This window comes from Nomascus leucogenys, chromosome 16 (genome assembly GCF_006542625.1).
Source record: "Nomascus leucogenys isolate Asia chromosome 16, Asia_NLE_v1, whole genome shotgun sequence".
Lineage (NCBI taxonomy): Eukaryota > Metazoa > Chordata > Mammalia > Primates > Hylobatidae > Nomascus > Nomascus leucogenys.
This window is the reverse complement of record NC_044396.1, coordinates 81,013,618-81,031,124: the sequence shown is the minus strand read 5'-3', so window position 1 is coordinate 81,031,124 and position 17,507 is coordinate 81,013,618.

Here is a 17,507-nt window from a genome sequence, read left to right as displayed (position 1 = left end):
ATAAAGCTAAAGTATCTAAAACATGTTGATGATTTAAGGGAAAATATGTTGGGCTCTGAAGTTAGAATTTACCAGAAAATATTGGTTATAAAATAATCCCAGTGGACATATCCAATTAACAATATTGATAATGCAGACAGAAATCCCCAATCACAATTCAAATTATAAGTGGCTCTAAAAACTGTAAGTCTTTTTGCAGTTCCATGCAGATTCGTTTGATGACTAAGTCTGACCTGAATTCACTTGAGGCTATTTTGACTCTTAGTCTTCTTTGAGGTGTATCTTCATGCATTTCACTGCAGAGGAGTTAATATGTTTGGTTACAGAGAGCTACTCAAGACCCTTCTTAGATAGTTCACACACACACACACACACACACACACACACACACACACCTCTTCTACATATGATATGTAAATTATATTACCTGACATGGTTTGGCTATATCCCCATCCAAATCTCATCTTAATTTTTAGCTCCCATAATCCCCACGTGTCATGAGAGTGACCTAGTGGGAGGTAATTGAATCACAGGGGTGGTTGCCCCCATGCTGCTGTTCTCATGATAGTGAATGAGGTCTCATGATAGCTGGTGGTTTTATAAGGGGCCATTCCCCATCTTGCTCTGCACTTCTCCTTGCTGCCAACATGTGAAGAAGGACGTGTTTGCTTCCCCTTCCACCATGATTGTAAGTTTCCTAAGTCCTCTCCAGCCCAGTGGGACTGTGAGTCAATTACACCTCTTTCCTTTATAAACTACCCAGTCTTAGTTATGTCCTTGTAGCAGTGTGAGAACAGACTAATACATTATCTTTCTGAAAATCTAAGACCTCTGAATTCAAAATAAAGCTATCTCTATGAACTTCAGTTAAGGAGTTGAGGGCTGAAACAACATCTGTTCATAAGTGCTTATGTGGTATATGTCAAGAAATTGTTGTTATTAATCTTTTGTACATTATTTTATTTACCACTTGTGGTAATTAGTTATTCAGCCTCAACTGCAGATGTGGAATTCGGAGCTCAGACTACTAAAAAACTTATCCTAAGAATCAATTCTTAGTTCAAAGTATACGTTCTATACCTGTAACTTTTAATTTGAAAAAGGTCATTAAGAGGCACTATATTAAACCTAATTTTAGACATAAATTTATTTCTTTTTTCTTTCCCTGTACTGTCAGTCATTACCTGTATAAGTAAAGATTGTTTTTAGCTGAAACTACTAAGGGTCTGAATCCAGTAGAGGGTTATTTAAAAACAAAAGCTAGATCCCAAGACTTAGAACTAGAAAGTGGTGTGACGGGAATATGGCTTTCTGGGAAGGGGAGGGGAAGACTCTGATTTGTAGTGTTTGCCAGTTTCTGTGGTGTAAATGCCCTCTCCATGCCAATTTCAAACTGCCAGGTTTTTGGAAGTGGCTCACAAAATTCCTTGAAATTAATGTAACAAGTGGCTCCTAACAAGTCAGTATGACGTCGTTCCAGCCCACTGCTGGAACTAGGTCATTTTTCAAAAGTCTAAGATGACTGCAGGTAAGGCCTTTCTCTATTATTATTATTATTTTTTTTGAGACGGAGTCTCGCTCTATTGGCCAGGCTGGAGTGCAGTGGCGCAATCTAGGCTCACTGCAAGCTCCCATCCCGGGTTCACGCCATTCTCCCACCTCAGCCTCCCAAGTAGCTGGGACTACAGGCGCCTGCCACCAGGCCGGCTAATTTTTTGTATTTTTGGTAGAGATGGGGTTTCACCGTGTTACCAGGAAGGTCTCGATCTCCTGACCTCGTGATCCACCCATCTCAGCCTCCCAAAGTGCTGGGATTATAGGTGTGAGCCACCGCGCCCAGCCAGGTCTTTCTCTCTTGAAAGCATCTAGAGTACCCAAGGTAGATTTTCTTTCAGTTCCTGTGTGTCTATGAAAAATTCCTGTGGGGAAATGGAGGCTGTCCTGCAACTCAACAACCATGAAATAGGGACCTACTCTGTATCAGGCACTGGGAAAAACACTGAGGTTATAAAAAGAAATCAATTGCACGGTCCTGACTCTTGAGATTCTTTCATTCTTGTTGGTAAAATCAACAAGGAAGTGATGAGCACAACAGTGTGAAGGTGAGGCTTTTTGATCAGCATTTGCTTACCTGGTTTCTGCTTGCTCTTTTTCTGTTAACTACACAAGATTACTTGGCTTCTCAGGAATTATTCAAATAGACCCATTTGGAAGCCTAGAACTGTCTAGAACTTGTTTGATGACCAGCAGGGAGATTGTTCTCGGCTTTCATGCTCACTTTTAATTTTCCAGTTTATGTCTTTGCATAGAATTGAGTTCCTCTGTATTCCCCATGGGGCATTAGGATTTAATAACTCTGTAAGAGAAAAGCAGGGAAGCTGATACCATCAGGCGAGTTCTCTTATTAATAGTATGGGCCCTACCACTTCTGGATGAATTACACACTCTTACCTGGCCCCTGGGGAAACTTCGGACATTGTGAGGGCAAGACCAAGAATACTTACACATTGCCCTTCTTTTCCTCCCCTCATTTATTCAGTGAGAGTTTATTTAGTACCTATCATGTGCTAAACACCTAGGCTCTTAAGACACAAAGATAAAGATTACTGTGTCTGCTTCTCAAGGAAGACAAGTAAGTAAATAATTACAAAAGGGATGAAAAGTGCCTTAATAGAGATATTGCCCAAGTTAGAGCACAGAAATGTAGTACTTAGGGGACACTGAAGTCTTCACCAAAAAGACAATACTTACCCTAGATTTTGAATAAAGAGATGTTGTCCTTCAGATAGACAATAGTAGGTATAACATAGACAGATAGGACATTCCATGAAGAAGAGCAATGGAGGCACAAAAGCTCAGAGAACTGAGGTCCTGGGTAAACAGACTGGTATAAGAACTGGAAAACTTAATGTTTTATGTTTCAAAAGTCTGTATATTATAGACGTACTGCTAAGAGCTGATGAATGTTGAACATATTTGTACCTTCAGTGTCTGGCATGCTGCCTGGCATGGAATATTCAATTATTGAATAGAATAAATGATTATGAAAAGTAGAAATGTAGTTCTGTGTTCCAACAAATTGAGGAAACTGTGAAAGGTAAATAGATTATGTAGAAATCAGCCAATGTGAGACAGAAACACTGGATACTTCTGATAGGAAGCAGTATTCGATTATGAGATAACTGTGTGCCTGGAGTCTGACAATTATAGTTTAGATGCTCACACTCTTTATTTGAGCAGAAATTGTTCTGTTTCTTGGGAAGATCTGATGAATTTATAGAAAATTTTGCGATCTTCTTGGAAAAAGAAAAAAAATCTAAATAACAAAAAATTATTTCGCTAATGTGTGCTAATTTTGGAAAAGTGATTGAAACTTGGATAAAAATACGTAAGAGTTTCCTGGGATAATCCGATTTATGGCTGTTATCTGTTCTGGCATAAGCATTAGTATTACCACAATTGCCTCTCAGAAATGTCACCTTTGGATTAAATTTCTTGCTGAAATTCCAATTAATGGAACATTTTAAAAAATTCAGTATGCACAGATAAAGGTAGAAGGATGCTTTTTGGAGTGTTGTTTGTAACACTGAAAACAAGAAATGACAAATGTTCAACAATGAAGAATTAGCTAAATTAATAATGGATATCCTTATATGTGAATATTGGATTATCATTTAAAATAATGATTTAAGGCTGGGCGCGGTGGCTTACACCTATAATCCCAGCACTTTGGGAAGCCATGGTGGGTGGATCACTTGAGGTCAGGAGTTTGAGACCAGCCTGGCCAACATGGTGAAACTCCCACTCTACTAAAAATACAAAAATGAGCCATGTATTATGGCGCAAGCTTGTAACCCAGCTTCTTGGGAAGCTGAGGCAGGAGAATCGCTTGAGCCCAGGAGGCACAGGTTGCAGTGAGCCAAGATGGTGCCACTGCATTCCAGCCTGGGCGACAAAGCAAGACCCTGTCTCGAAAAAATAAAATAATATAAAATAATGGTTTAGATCTATATATACCTACAGGGAAAGAAACACATTATATTTTGTTAAACAGTGAGAAAGACAGGTTTCATGATAGTATGTTTTATTATTATTTCATTCTTCTAAAAGGGAGCGAGGGTCGGGGAGGGGAAGGTGAAGAGAGAAATGGGGATGGGGGAGACAGAGAGTGAGACTTGTGGACAGTCACAGCTGTGTTTAAATCTTCGTTCTTACCTTTAAATGCTGAAGAGATCAGCCCAGGTGATTTAGTGTTTCTGATCACCAGTTTCCTTGGCTGTTAAATAAGGTAACAATAATAGTTATCTCCTGATGCTGTTATAATGAAATGCTGCATTTGTTACATTTTGGCCCAGTGTGGCTCTCAGCTAGGGTGATTTTAGTCCCCAGGGGACACTTGGCATGTCTAGAGATATTTTTTGGTTGTTACAGCTGGAGGTGAGGGGTGGTGATGCTATTGGCATTTAGTGGGTAGAAATCAGGAATGCTCTTACATGTCCTACCATACACAGAACAGCTACCCAACCAAAGAATTGTCCGGCCAAACAATCACTGGTGCTGAGGTTGGAAAGCTGATTTAGACATTAATAAGCACTGATAAATGTATGTGGATGCTCCTATTTATCGATAAGCTAATAATGATGATCTTCAGATGATGGGATTCTGTATGTGTGTTTTCATTGGACTTTATTTTGTATTATTGTCTGTAATTAATATGAATTACTTGACTAAGAAAAAAATAAATAAAAGTAACATTTTCAACATCAATATTATAAACAACAACAACAACGGCTAATATTACTACTGCAATAGTATGAAGAGATCAAATCCCATCTACATAAGGCAGGACCTAGCACATAATAGGTGTTTGACAGAGCCTACTGAATTGAATTGAAATGTACAAACGCATGCCAATAAAGACAGAGGAAGCTAGCTTGTATTACTAGCCGGATTTTCCTTAGTGCTTTAACAAAGTGAATAGACTAATTTGCAATCAGTACATTATAAATACGTAACTTGTGTCGCAAACATCCTGTCTGGAAATATTTGTCAGAGAAACATTTGTCTTCTATGACAGGCTCTAGCCCATTGCCACATCCATGTACTAAACCATCACATATGTAATTTTTAAAGATTATAAAAGTTACAATGACTCCAAAAAATAAACATCTTGAAGGTATAGTGTTTTTTTTTTTGTATTTATATCCCTTTATTCTGCAGTTTGTATTACTGTCTCTGGTTCAGTGCTACTTAATTTCCTTTTTGAATTGTCAGTCCCAGAATATCAAAAAAGAGACTCTGTTTGTCTTTATCCTGGAGAGACCTTGAGAAAAAGTGTTAACTTGTGAAAAATTTTGTGAGATTAGGCAATGCCTCTGAAGCCCCAGGTGCTTATCTGAAAAAATGGGGGATTATAACACTTAACGCTATACAGTTGTTCAGACAATCAAAAGAGACAATATTATATCAAATGCAATACACACCACTGGTACTCAGCGAGGTGTAGTAATTTTTATTCATTATCTTTCAAAAAGATGATCACTTTGTAAAATGCTCCAGTTTCACTCAGAATCAAGTTTTCTTTTAGTCATGTTGTGGGAAGGAATAGTGAATATGTGCATGATTTGATTTACTGAGAGGCACCATGGTATCATGGCAAGAGCTTTGAGTCTACAGCCACCAAATAGCAAAGCCAAATTTTATCAGCGTTATCAACCAGTGTTCTCATATTTTTATATCCATAACCTCCTTTAAAAGCAGAAAATACTGTCACAGCCAACTAGTATTAGTTGAAATTTGAAAACAATTTAAATGCTACAGCCAAGTTGGTGTTGTGTTGTAACTCTTCTATAAGCTCTTATCTTCCCAAATTGCTCATAATCCTCCCTAATCCTACCTCAGACATGTTTTATGTGTTTTTCCTCATGCATCATTGAGAAACACATTTTAAACACTGCCAGAATGCTTAGGTGGTCCCAAGGAATTTTTTTTTTTACCCAGTTTCGCAAGGTCAATCAAACTCATGGCTCCATAATTGAATAATCAATCAAATCAAAAACAGTTGATCTACTCCAGGCATGTCAGCAACATATTGATTTACCCATTGAGCTCTGTTCAAATATAATGAAGATGATGAAAATCATCATCGCATTGAGAAATGGTCAAATAAAGGACCCTGTGCAGGCATTTTCTCTCTCTCCTCCTTAATTATTGCTGTTCTTTTATAAATTGATTTTAAGGTTAATACATAAATCTATATATACCTTGGCATAGTGGGAAAAATTGGTTCAAAACTTCCTTTGGGCCACTTGTCTGTGTGAGCACAAACATGTTTCTTCATCATTAGTGTTTTTATCCATAAAACACAAATCACATGAAGTCTCTTCAATGAGAGGCTAAAATGTGATCATGTGGGAACAACTGCAAGGCAATAGTTAATAGAAGTTTAGGGATCAACTGACATTGACATGAATTCTAACTGTAATTTTCTAGCTGTGAAACCTTGGGCAATTGACTTAACTTGCTTGTATCTTAGTTTCCTTACCTGTAAAATTGCTATAGAAACAGTAGCTATCTCACAGGGCCTTTATGCATGAGAGTTAGTGATATGGTCAGGCTTTGTATCCCCATCCAAATCTCATCTTGAATTGTAATCCCTATAATCCTCACATGTCAAGGGAGAGACCAGGTGGGGGCAATTCATTGATGGAGCAGTTTCCCCCATGCTGTTCTCATAATAGTGAGCGAGTTCTCAGGAGTTCTGATAGTTTTATAATGGGTGCTGCCTGCTTCACTCAGCACTTCTCCTTCCTGTCTTCTTGTGAAGAAGTGCCTTGCTTCCCCTTCACCTTCTGCCATGATTCTAAGTTTCCTGAGGCCTCCCCAGTCATGCTGAACTGTGACTCAATTAAACCGCTTTCCTTTATAAATTACCCAGTCTTGGGCAGTTCGTTATGGCCGTATGAAAATAAACTAACACAGTCAGGTTGAAAACCAATAGAGCATTTACGTTGAAAGCACTCAGTAAAAATTAGCTTTCCTATTCTTGTTTTTTGAAATGCCTTTCATTGGCTATTTCTGCCTATGTTTCCCAGTGTTATAGTTTCCGTTTTATTTCACAAATGCTGAGCTTTCATGCTATATGAGATGGTCACTGCTGTCTATGATTTCTGATTTCTGATTTCTACCCATTAAATGCACTGCACACTGGTTGTCCACCAAAATCCAATGTCCAAGGCTCCCTCAGTTATAAAACTCCCCAGCACTAGCTGGGCATATGGTTTCCAAATTATAGACCTCATTTCTAAGTCTTCCCTGAAAAGATAGACCTGGTCATTTGGGTAAGTGCTACCCAATAGATTGTAAGATTTGCTACAAGTAACTCCCAAGAAGTATCTGTAAGGAAAAGAAGTATTTTTTTTTCTGTCTCCTTTCTCCTTTGGGTAAGATATAATGTAAATATTTTGAATAGAATTGAATCATAAACTTGAAAATAAAGTTGAACAGCTTAAAACATAAGTTGGAAGATGAGAGTAGAGGATGGTAGAACAGAAAGATATAAGGATTCTGGGACTGTGAAGTCACCAAAGCAGTTGTGGATCATCTATCAGAGTTTATATCCAAGAACAAGGAAGATACTCATGCCTTGTTGAAGTCACCATTAATTGAAGATGAGGAAAATTCATGTAATCATATTAATAGTTATCATCCTGGCACCATGGAATCAAGTGATTTCCACAGTACTGGCTAAGAAATGCCCTTGGATAATAAATAGCCCAGGATGATAATCTATTTGCATGGATACACGACTATCTTCATCCCTTTTTATTTAATTACAAACAATAACTGAATAAGTAGATGAATATTAGAAAAAACACATGAATGAACTCACAGCCCTCCAATCCCATCTATTTCAGAACAATACAATTTAACTTTCTCCCAGGAGTTTCTCAGAATTAAGTGTAAATCATGTATATTTTAGCAATAAGGAGTGTTAGAAAAAACACAGGGCTGAGAATTAAGGGAGATGGATTTTGCCCTGTTCCTTCTTGGGTAAACTATGTGCCTTTGAAAATTCACTTTGTATGCACTTTAGTTTATTTCTCTATATGATATACGTCATAACATCAACACTTCTGTAGCATAAAAAGTTGCTTATACAGTAATAGGTATGTAAGTATCTTGAAAAGTTAAAATTTAGAAAATTTGTAAGGTATTTCTGTAGTTTCACTGAGAGATGATGTTGACTCAGAGGTTCCATGGAAGAGAACTACCTAGGGATGTTTCAGAAACCAAAAGGCTGCTGATGTGCCAGTTGGCAGGACATCCTACTGGGATTGAGAATATGCATTTATGCACTTGGGTCTGCCATTCACACCTGCCCCCAACCCAATCCCTGCCCTCTGTGAAGAGACACAGCATCCTATTCATCACAGTCTTTGCATGCCGCCAAGAATGTGCTGCTGCTCCTGTCCATTGAAACAGGCAGTTGGTTGGCAAGCCCATCAGACACCTGTTGAGGCTGAGTCATCCCTATTCACAGGATGTGCCTCACAGCTTGGGTGGAGCGTGTTCAGTAAAGGATGAGAGGCCTGGTGAGCCCAATCTGGTGCAGCTGATGCTCTCATTCATTGGCAGCTTTGAGGGGAAACTAGAAAGCCACGGTCTAATTTTGCTTACTCCTCATCTTCTCTTTGACAGAGGGATGTTTGCAGTGGAGTGGTCATGCACATGCGTTCAGGCTCAGGAACCTTAGCAAGAACTGTGTTGGGCTTGAAGGACATCAACCATCTCATGGATATTAAAATGAGTGGTGGCATTGACACAGTGCCTGTTTAGATCCCTGACACTTTCTTTCAGCATATGCAGCTTTGTTACCACGGTTTCTTAATTTAAGGTCCAGGTGATTATGTCAATTCCAGAACTGACCAGTGGCTTCGTAGATCAAAATTAGTTCCACGAGTCAAGAAACTCTTGATCCTAGCTGATACTTTTGTAATTTGTTAAAGTAATCTATGACTATTGGAGTTTTTACAGGAACCAAATGATCATCTATATTGAAGCTTCTAGGGCAGTCTAAATAATTAACCCCTTCTTTCAGTTGCAGCTCCAGAATTCCTATATAGAAAGGGTTTAGAAGCTGCAACACACATAAAAAGGGAGAGGTAGAGTCTTGAAAATGGGTTTCCTATGGGTTTTACAAAATATTGAGAGACGTGCATTTCTAAGGATGCTGAGCAGGTGATGGCCACCCAAATCCTTACTTTACAACTGGAGCTGCTTTTCTCTCTTTGGATATTGAATTATCTAAAACACAAAAACAGAAATAATACAGGAAAAAATAGCCTTGTTACTAAGTAAGACTAGAGTATTTTGGAACTGGGTTCAAAATAAACCTTTCTTCTGCTTTTCTGCTAAATTAAACCCAGTCACAGGCACAGTAGTAACACTACAGGGTTTTTCTGATAAAACTGATGTCTACATTGGTCTACACTGTAGTCTACACTGGTCAGCTTAGCTTATGGAGGCGAGTGTCTTGTCTGCAGGCAAGCAGATCCCATAAAAGGGAGCCAAGAGAAGTCACAAAGTGACTGTTTTTAAAATCTCTAATTTCTCTTTTTGAGGAAAATATGTCAGAGGTAAAGAGAAGAGCAGAAAGTATCAACTCAGTATTTGCAAAAGAATAGAAGCTCCTATTTTATAGGCCAGCAGTACTGTTGGGAAAGAAAATACACAACTCCTTACAGTGACGAAGCTCAAACAAAATGGCTGGGGTGAGATAGGAGAGTAGGAAAAGCCCTGGATTTGGAGCCAGATGCAACTAAGTTTGAATCCTGGGTCAACTGTTTACCAGACCTAGACAAATCTCTTCATCTGTGAATGCCTCAGCTTTCTTTCCAACAGAATGAGGGTGCTGAGACTCCAAGGTTTCCTGCAGAGCAATAGACTGAGAGGTTATGTGGTTGAGAGTCTTGGCTCTGGAACCAGAAGGACCTACTTTTTTTTTTTTTTTGAGACAGGGTCTCACTCTGTTGCCCAGGTTGGAGTGCAGTAATGCTATCTTGGCTCACTGCACCCTCCACCTCCAGGGCTCAAGCAATCCTCCTGCCTTGGCCTCCAAAGTAGCTGGGACTACAGGCACCTGCCACCATGTCTGGCTAATTTTTGTGTTTTTGTAGAAATGGGGTTTCCCTTGAACTCCTGGTTTCAAGTGATCCATCTGCCTGCCTAGGCCTCCCAAAGTGCTGGGATTACAGGTGTGAACCACCACACCTGGCCAGTACCTACATTTGTTTAGTAATGGCTGTAATGTTCCCCAAAAGTCGGGTTTTGCATTTGCAAAATAAGGTTGATAATCTATTTTACAGGTTAATTTGGGGTAGTTGCTGAGAGACTATGCATGAAGAATTTTGCATGATAACCACTAAGTAAATTTCATTTTAAAAGACCCAAAGAATTGCTGTTAAATTTTATTAAATAATTGTCAAATTAAGAAATTTAATGTATTTGTCTATTAGGGCAAATGCTAAAACAAGACAAATTAGGGTTTGCTTATCTAATAATTTCTAGGGCTTTAAGTATAACAGGGGCTATTTTCACCTATCATTTCCAACATTTATCCTTCAAAGTAATGTTGGGTCTTCCAAATTTGAAGATAAACTGAATTATGTTATAAAATATCTGTGCATGGCATACAACCAAAAGCTGCATCCAGGTCAGAAAGAATAATGATAGTAGATCAGATAGGAGTAATCAAGCTTACTGAGGAATTTTATCTATGTTATTGAATTTATTCCTTTCAAATAGGACTTGAGTTCACAACTATTAATTGAAAGGGGACGTTTGAATAAAGTCCATGATTTTTATGTTTTTAAATAGAACACTTATGAGAAATATAAATGCATAAAACAGTTAAAAGTGGAGATGCTCTTTCGAAGTTTCTGGTTTCCCAACTTCCTCATGTTCTCCCTCCTCTAGCAATGACAAGGATGCCCTAAGCTCTATGAAACTGCTAGATAAACACCTACCAGTTTGATATCATATCACTCAAAAGCAAAATTTATTCCTCAGGTGAGTAGATCCATCCAGAAAATCTTAATCCTGAATTTAGTGGAGAAACTCATGATTTGTATAAGATATATAGACTACTCTGTGTAAAAATAAAATGAAGACCTCTCTATATAAAAATGTTTGTTCAGATGTATAGACCAATGGAGCAGAACAGAAGCCTCAGAAATAACACCACACAACTACAACCATCTGATCTTTGACAAACCTGACAAAAACAAGCAATGGGGAAGGATTCCCTATTTAATAAATGGTGCTGGGAAAACTGACTAGCCATATGTAGAAAGCTGAAACTGGATCCCTTCCTTACACCTTATACAAAAATTAATTCAAGATGGATTAAAGACTTAAATGTCAGACCTAAAACCATAAAAACTCTAGAAGAAAACCTAGGCAATACCATTCAGGACATAGGCATGGGCAAGGACTTCATGATTAAAACACCAAAAGCAATGGCAACAAAAGCCAAAATTGACAAATGGGATCTAATTAAACTAAAGAGCTTTTGCACAGCAAAAGAAACTACCATCAGAGTGAACAGGCAACCTACAGAATGGGAGAAAATTTTTGCAATCTACCCATCTGACAAAGGGCTAATATCCAGAATCTACAAATAACTCAAACAAATTTACAAGAAAAAAAAAAAAACAACCCCAAGAAAAAGTGGGCAAAGGACATGAACAGACAGTTCTCAAAAGAAGACATCTATGCAGCCAACAGACACATGAGAAAAATGCTCATTATCACTGGTCATCGGAGAAATGCAAATCAAAACCACAATGAGATACCATCTCATGCCAGTTAGAATGGCAATCATTAAAAGTCAGGAAACAACAGATGCTGGAGAGGATGTGGAGAAATAGAAATGCTTTTACACTGTTGGTGGCAGTTTAAATTAGTTCAACCATTGTGGAAGACAGTGTGGCAATTCCTAGAGATCTAGAACTAGAATTACCCAGCAATCCCATTACTGGGTATATACCCAAAGGATTATAAATCATGCTACTATAAATACACATGCACGTGTATGTTTATTGTGGCACTATTCACAATAGCAAAGACTTGGAACCAACCCAAATGTCCATCAAGGATAGACTGAATTAAGAAAATGCGGCACATATACACCATGGAATACTATGCAGCCATAAAAAAGGATGAGTTCATGTCCTTTGCAGGGACATAGATGAAGCTAGAAACCATCATTCTCAGCAAATCATCACAAGGACAGAAAACCAAACACCGCATGTTCTCACTTACAGGTGGGAACTGAACAAAGAGATCACTTCGACACAGGGCGGGGAACATCACACAAGGAGGCCTGACAGGGAGTGGGAGTCTGGGGAAGGGATAGCATTAGGAGAAATACCTAATGTAAATGATGAGTTGATGGGTGCAGCAAACCAACATGCCACATGCATACCTATGTATCAGACCTGCACGTTGTGCACATGTACCCTAGAACTTAAAGTATAATAATAATTTTTTAAAAAGTAGTTTGTTGTGCCTAACCTGTTAGTCATAATAAAATTAAAGAAAACTTAAAAAATGGTATGGAAACTAGAGTGATTACTCAAGAAAGTCTATAGGTACCAAATGTATTATATAAAATTAATTTTAAATAAAACCAAAGGCTAAAGTAACCCTGATAAATATAAACTCTATATAGGCAGATTCATGCCTAAGACATTTTACAGTTTTAATACATTTAGGATGTCCTAGAATATTTGTTGAATAAATTGAGAAATCAATAACCCAATGAAGCAATAATTATGTTAGAATCAATGATATTATTTTCTTCCTTACGAACAAGATCTCTTTTTAATAAACTTACCCGGCCCTGTATGTTTAAATATTATCTATATATCAATGATTCCAAAATTTTCATTTGTAGTTCTGATCCCTCCAATGAATGTCTGACGTTTGTGTCTAATTGTTCATTTGAAATATTTTAAAAAGTGTCAATATGAATCTCAACACAACCAAAAGAGAGCTGTCTTTCAATGTCCTACCCTCTTTCTGCAAGATATTCTTCCATTTATTTGTTCCAGTTATCTATTGATGCATTAAAAAAAAAAAAAAAAAGTTGGTGACTTAAGAAAACAATAACCCTAAATCTTTTCACCTCTCTTTTAAAAAAAACAAATCTGCAATTTGGGAAGAAGTTAGCAGGAAAGGCTTGTCCTTCCCTCATGTAGCCTTAGTTGGACAGCTGAAATAGAGGCTGAATGGTCAATTTCCAAGGTGGCTTAATCACTTGGTTGGTAAGTTGGTGCTAGCTCTGAAGCTCACCTGGGGCTGAGGGCCAGGGATCTCCATTCTTCTCCAAATGAGTATCTCCATGTTGTCTAGGTCTCTTCACAGCATGGCACCTGGGTTCCAAGGGGAATCATCCCAAGAGAGAACCAGGGAGAAACTGTATCCACCTGCAAGATCTAACATCAGAAGTCACATAGAGCACCGTTCCCTAATCGTAGCTAAGAAAGTCACAGAGATCTGACCAGGTTCAAGGGAGGAACCATAGACTCTACTTGTGGGACTGGCTGGGTTCTGATAGAATATGGAACTATGACTTCAGCCATTTTTGGAAATTATACTGTGCCACACCTTAACATGTCAGAAGACGAGGACACTGTCATAACTTTCAGTCAATTGCTCAAAGCAAATATCAAAGTATTATCCTGAATATGTCCCCTTTTATTTCACACTCACATCTGTTTAATCAGAAAATCCCATCAACTCAAAACATACCATAAACCTGTGTTTGTCTAGGACAACCATCCTCATCCTGGGTGCCATCCTCTCTCTCCTAGTTGGCTTCAGGAGCCTCCTAATTGATCACCATCTTCTCTGTTCTTTTCTCCCTACACTCCATTCTCCATATGACAATTAAGATAATCATTTTAAAGCATAAGTCAGATCATAGCCTTCCCTGCTTAACAAAACCTCCAATGACAAAGTGGATCACAGCCTAGTGATAAAGTGGAGTAATTCACCAGAAAGATATAAAAATTCTAAATGTCAATGAATCTAATATCATAAGGACAAAATATGCAAAGCAAAAACTGACAAAATTGATTTGATAATTCCACACTCATAAATGGAGATTTTTTTCATAACCTTCTCAGAAATTGATAGATCAGGCAGAGGAAGAATGTTAATGCCATGTATCTTAATGGATTACTGCTGGGCTGAGGCACTCCTCCCCTCAGCCCATGGTCTGTCTCTCGCCTTGAGCAGTCTCGTCTGAATTATTATGTTTATGCATATTTTATGCATATTGAAAAAGATTGGGAATCACTGCCTTAGACTACCTCTCAAACAATAAGGCATACCAGAATGTTCATTGTGGCAGTGTTTTGTGATAGTAAACATTTTGAAAAAAAAAATCAAAATACTGATTTGCAATAGAATGGAAAACAAAATTGTTGCATTACATACAACAAAATCAATATGGATACATCTCACAAACATAATATTGAAGAAAAAAAGCAGTTGCAGAAAACATTCAATATGATGTTATATATGTAAATGTTACAAATTTGCTAAACAATATTGTAATTATTCAAGGATGCTTACATGTGCTCTAAAAGTATGAAGACAGGAATAGTAATGAAAGTCATCAAATTCTTGTTAGAGGTTATGTCTTGGAAAGATGATGGGAGCAAAAAAGTGAAGAGAATATAGTAATGGAATCATGAGGAAAATAAAATAGGTTATTTTTAATATTTCTCTTCTTAAAGGGCAATGGCACATAGATTGTTATTAAATTATTTCTTATACATTTTGTACATATGAAAAAATAGAAGAAATCAAAACTGTAGCTCCGAGCTTATAAAAGCACATTCACACGTGTGCACAAAAGACAAACATAACAGACACACACCCCTCTAGTAGCTTCCCACCAGATTCCTTCTTCTGATTAACAAAGCACACATTCTATGACCTCTGCCTACCTCTCAGATCAAATATCACACCACTCTTCCCATGCCAGTTCATCAAGATCCTCTCTTAGGCGAAGCTTAGTTCTGCCTTTGAATGTGCTTTCCCCTGTTCGACCAATGCCTTACCAATTATAACTCAGTTTAAATGTCACTCACTCAAACACCCTCTCATGAATGCCCAAACTAAAGTATTTGCTGCCATTCTTATTACTTTGCCCTCACTTAGACTTACTTCTTCTCATAATGTATTCATTTATTCATAATTGAATAGACTCATTGATTTCTTCTTGTTTGAGACACTCCCACCCCGCCATGTCTAGGGCTGGAGCTCCAGGAGAGTGGAGACCTTATCTGCTTGCTCCCTACTGGCCCCCAGTACCTGGAAGAGGTCTCATCCATTGAAGACAGACAATAAGTGTGTGTTGAGCTGCTATAGAAATGAACATACATTAGAAAACCACTGGAAAAAAATACAACCTAATATTATTAAGTTGATAGTGTTACTTTCATGTTAAGACAATTGAAACACCATATTATTTTACATTTTTAAAAGTTTATGTCCTAGTTTGCTATGTATTAGCACAGAGGTCTTACATAAGTCACTTTACTTCTGCTAATTTTTATATGTAAATTATAGAAGGCATTCAAACTTGGCCATTCTCAGTTCCCAGTTAAGATGTGCACATTTTCCTCTCACCTTTGAATGGTGAGAAACATTTATTAGAAAATTACCTGATGCTCAGACCATTCACCCACTTTATCTCTGGAGGACATATCTCCTGTTGCTTGTATTTCTCAATGTTTAATCACATGTGATTCATCTTGTCTGCAGTTTTACTCTATTGGTGTGGGCTGGTCCTACTCATGTACTTGAGTACTCGGCTCATATCAAGCTCTACTGAGAAGCTTTCTGTATTCTATGGCACCCTAATCTTACTTTAACTCAAAGTTGGTTTAGTTATCCCTCCTCTGAATCTCTGAACTCGTATCAACTCCCTACATTTTTCTCTGTCATAGCACTTATTTTATTTTTTGTTATTTAATAAACATTGAGAAGTTAATAAACTTTTATATGAAATACAAAGGTTTCCCCTCAAAGAAGAATTCTATGCTGTAAAACTTCTGGTCCTTGATCTCTACAAAAGCAGAGACATAAAAGTGAAAAAAAAGTGTGTTTTCCAACTGAATCTTTCCATCTCTAAGCCATACTTGCATCCAAGTCATCTAAGAAAGACAGTTAATTACATCTTCAAAACTCTGTAAAAGAGCAGTAAGAGGTCCTACATTTGGAAAAATTAGAGCCATTATATTGTAACTTTCAAGTTCAGTAAGTTCTTTCTAAAAGCTAACTGCAGTATTTCAAAGTTAGTGTTGCACAGTCTCTTTGACCTAACTTTCTGGGTTTAGTCATGGTCCTGCTAATCAGTAGCTGTTGTGACCTTAGGCAAGTTCCTTAATCTCTCTGTGCAAAATGGATGATTCTCAACAAGAATGTTGGGAAAATGAAAGATCTCCTGCATGTACAGCGCTTAGAGTTCTGCCCAGAACAGAGAAAATAGCATGTATGTGTCAGCAATAAAAACTCCTCACTTACTAGCTTCAAAACACTGGCTTTGACCTTTGTGGTCACAAAGAGTTGGTCGGCTTCACTCCTAGTTCACGTAAGATTTTAAGCAACTTGACTAAATCTCTTGTATCTGTTTTTCCCAGGCTCAGGATATTTCTTCATAATGCCAGCAATAATAGTTGAGGACTAATTGTAGTTGCATACTTTGTGGTAAATAATTCGTTTTACAATTTTCCAGTAAATTTTCAATTACTTTGACAAGGTTGGCCAAGGACACCACAAATCTGACCCCTAACTACCTTTCTACTCTCACCTCTCCTCACTTCTCCCCGTATGGCCTGTGCAATTCAATTGTCTTTGGGAGGTAGTGTTTCCAGATCATGGGAATTTCCCCAGTAAAGTTGTATTGAACTGAATTGAAATGCTGAAATAATTACCATAAGGCAATTGTGTTTTATTATATAAGCTGAATCACTTCTAGGCTTTCAAATTAGTGGTTATCTCTTCTAGCTTTAATACTTCTGTCCCATCTCTGAACCTTTACTAAGCTTTCCTTTTAATTCCAAGGCATTAATATCTCTAGAATCAAGACCTGATCAACAGTGAGAATAAATTTAAAAAGTTTTATGGGTCTGTCTTATTACCATGTATCTGCAACTTTTTGCAACTTTATGTTATTTACTCATCTGATGGACAGTGAAAATTTACTATATGCCAGACTTAAGGTGCATCGATTTGGGGAAAAGTCGCTCATCACTTTTTAAGAATTTCAAAACCTAGCTGGAGAGACAGATACATGAAGACAGAGAGAGAGAGAGAGAACTAGAGAGAAAATTTTAATATATGAAAATAAGTGCTATGATAGAGAAAAATGCAGGGAGTTGGTATGAATTCAGAGGTTCAGAAGAAGGACAATGAATCCAACTTTGAGT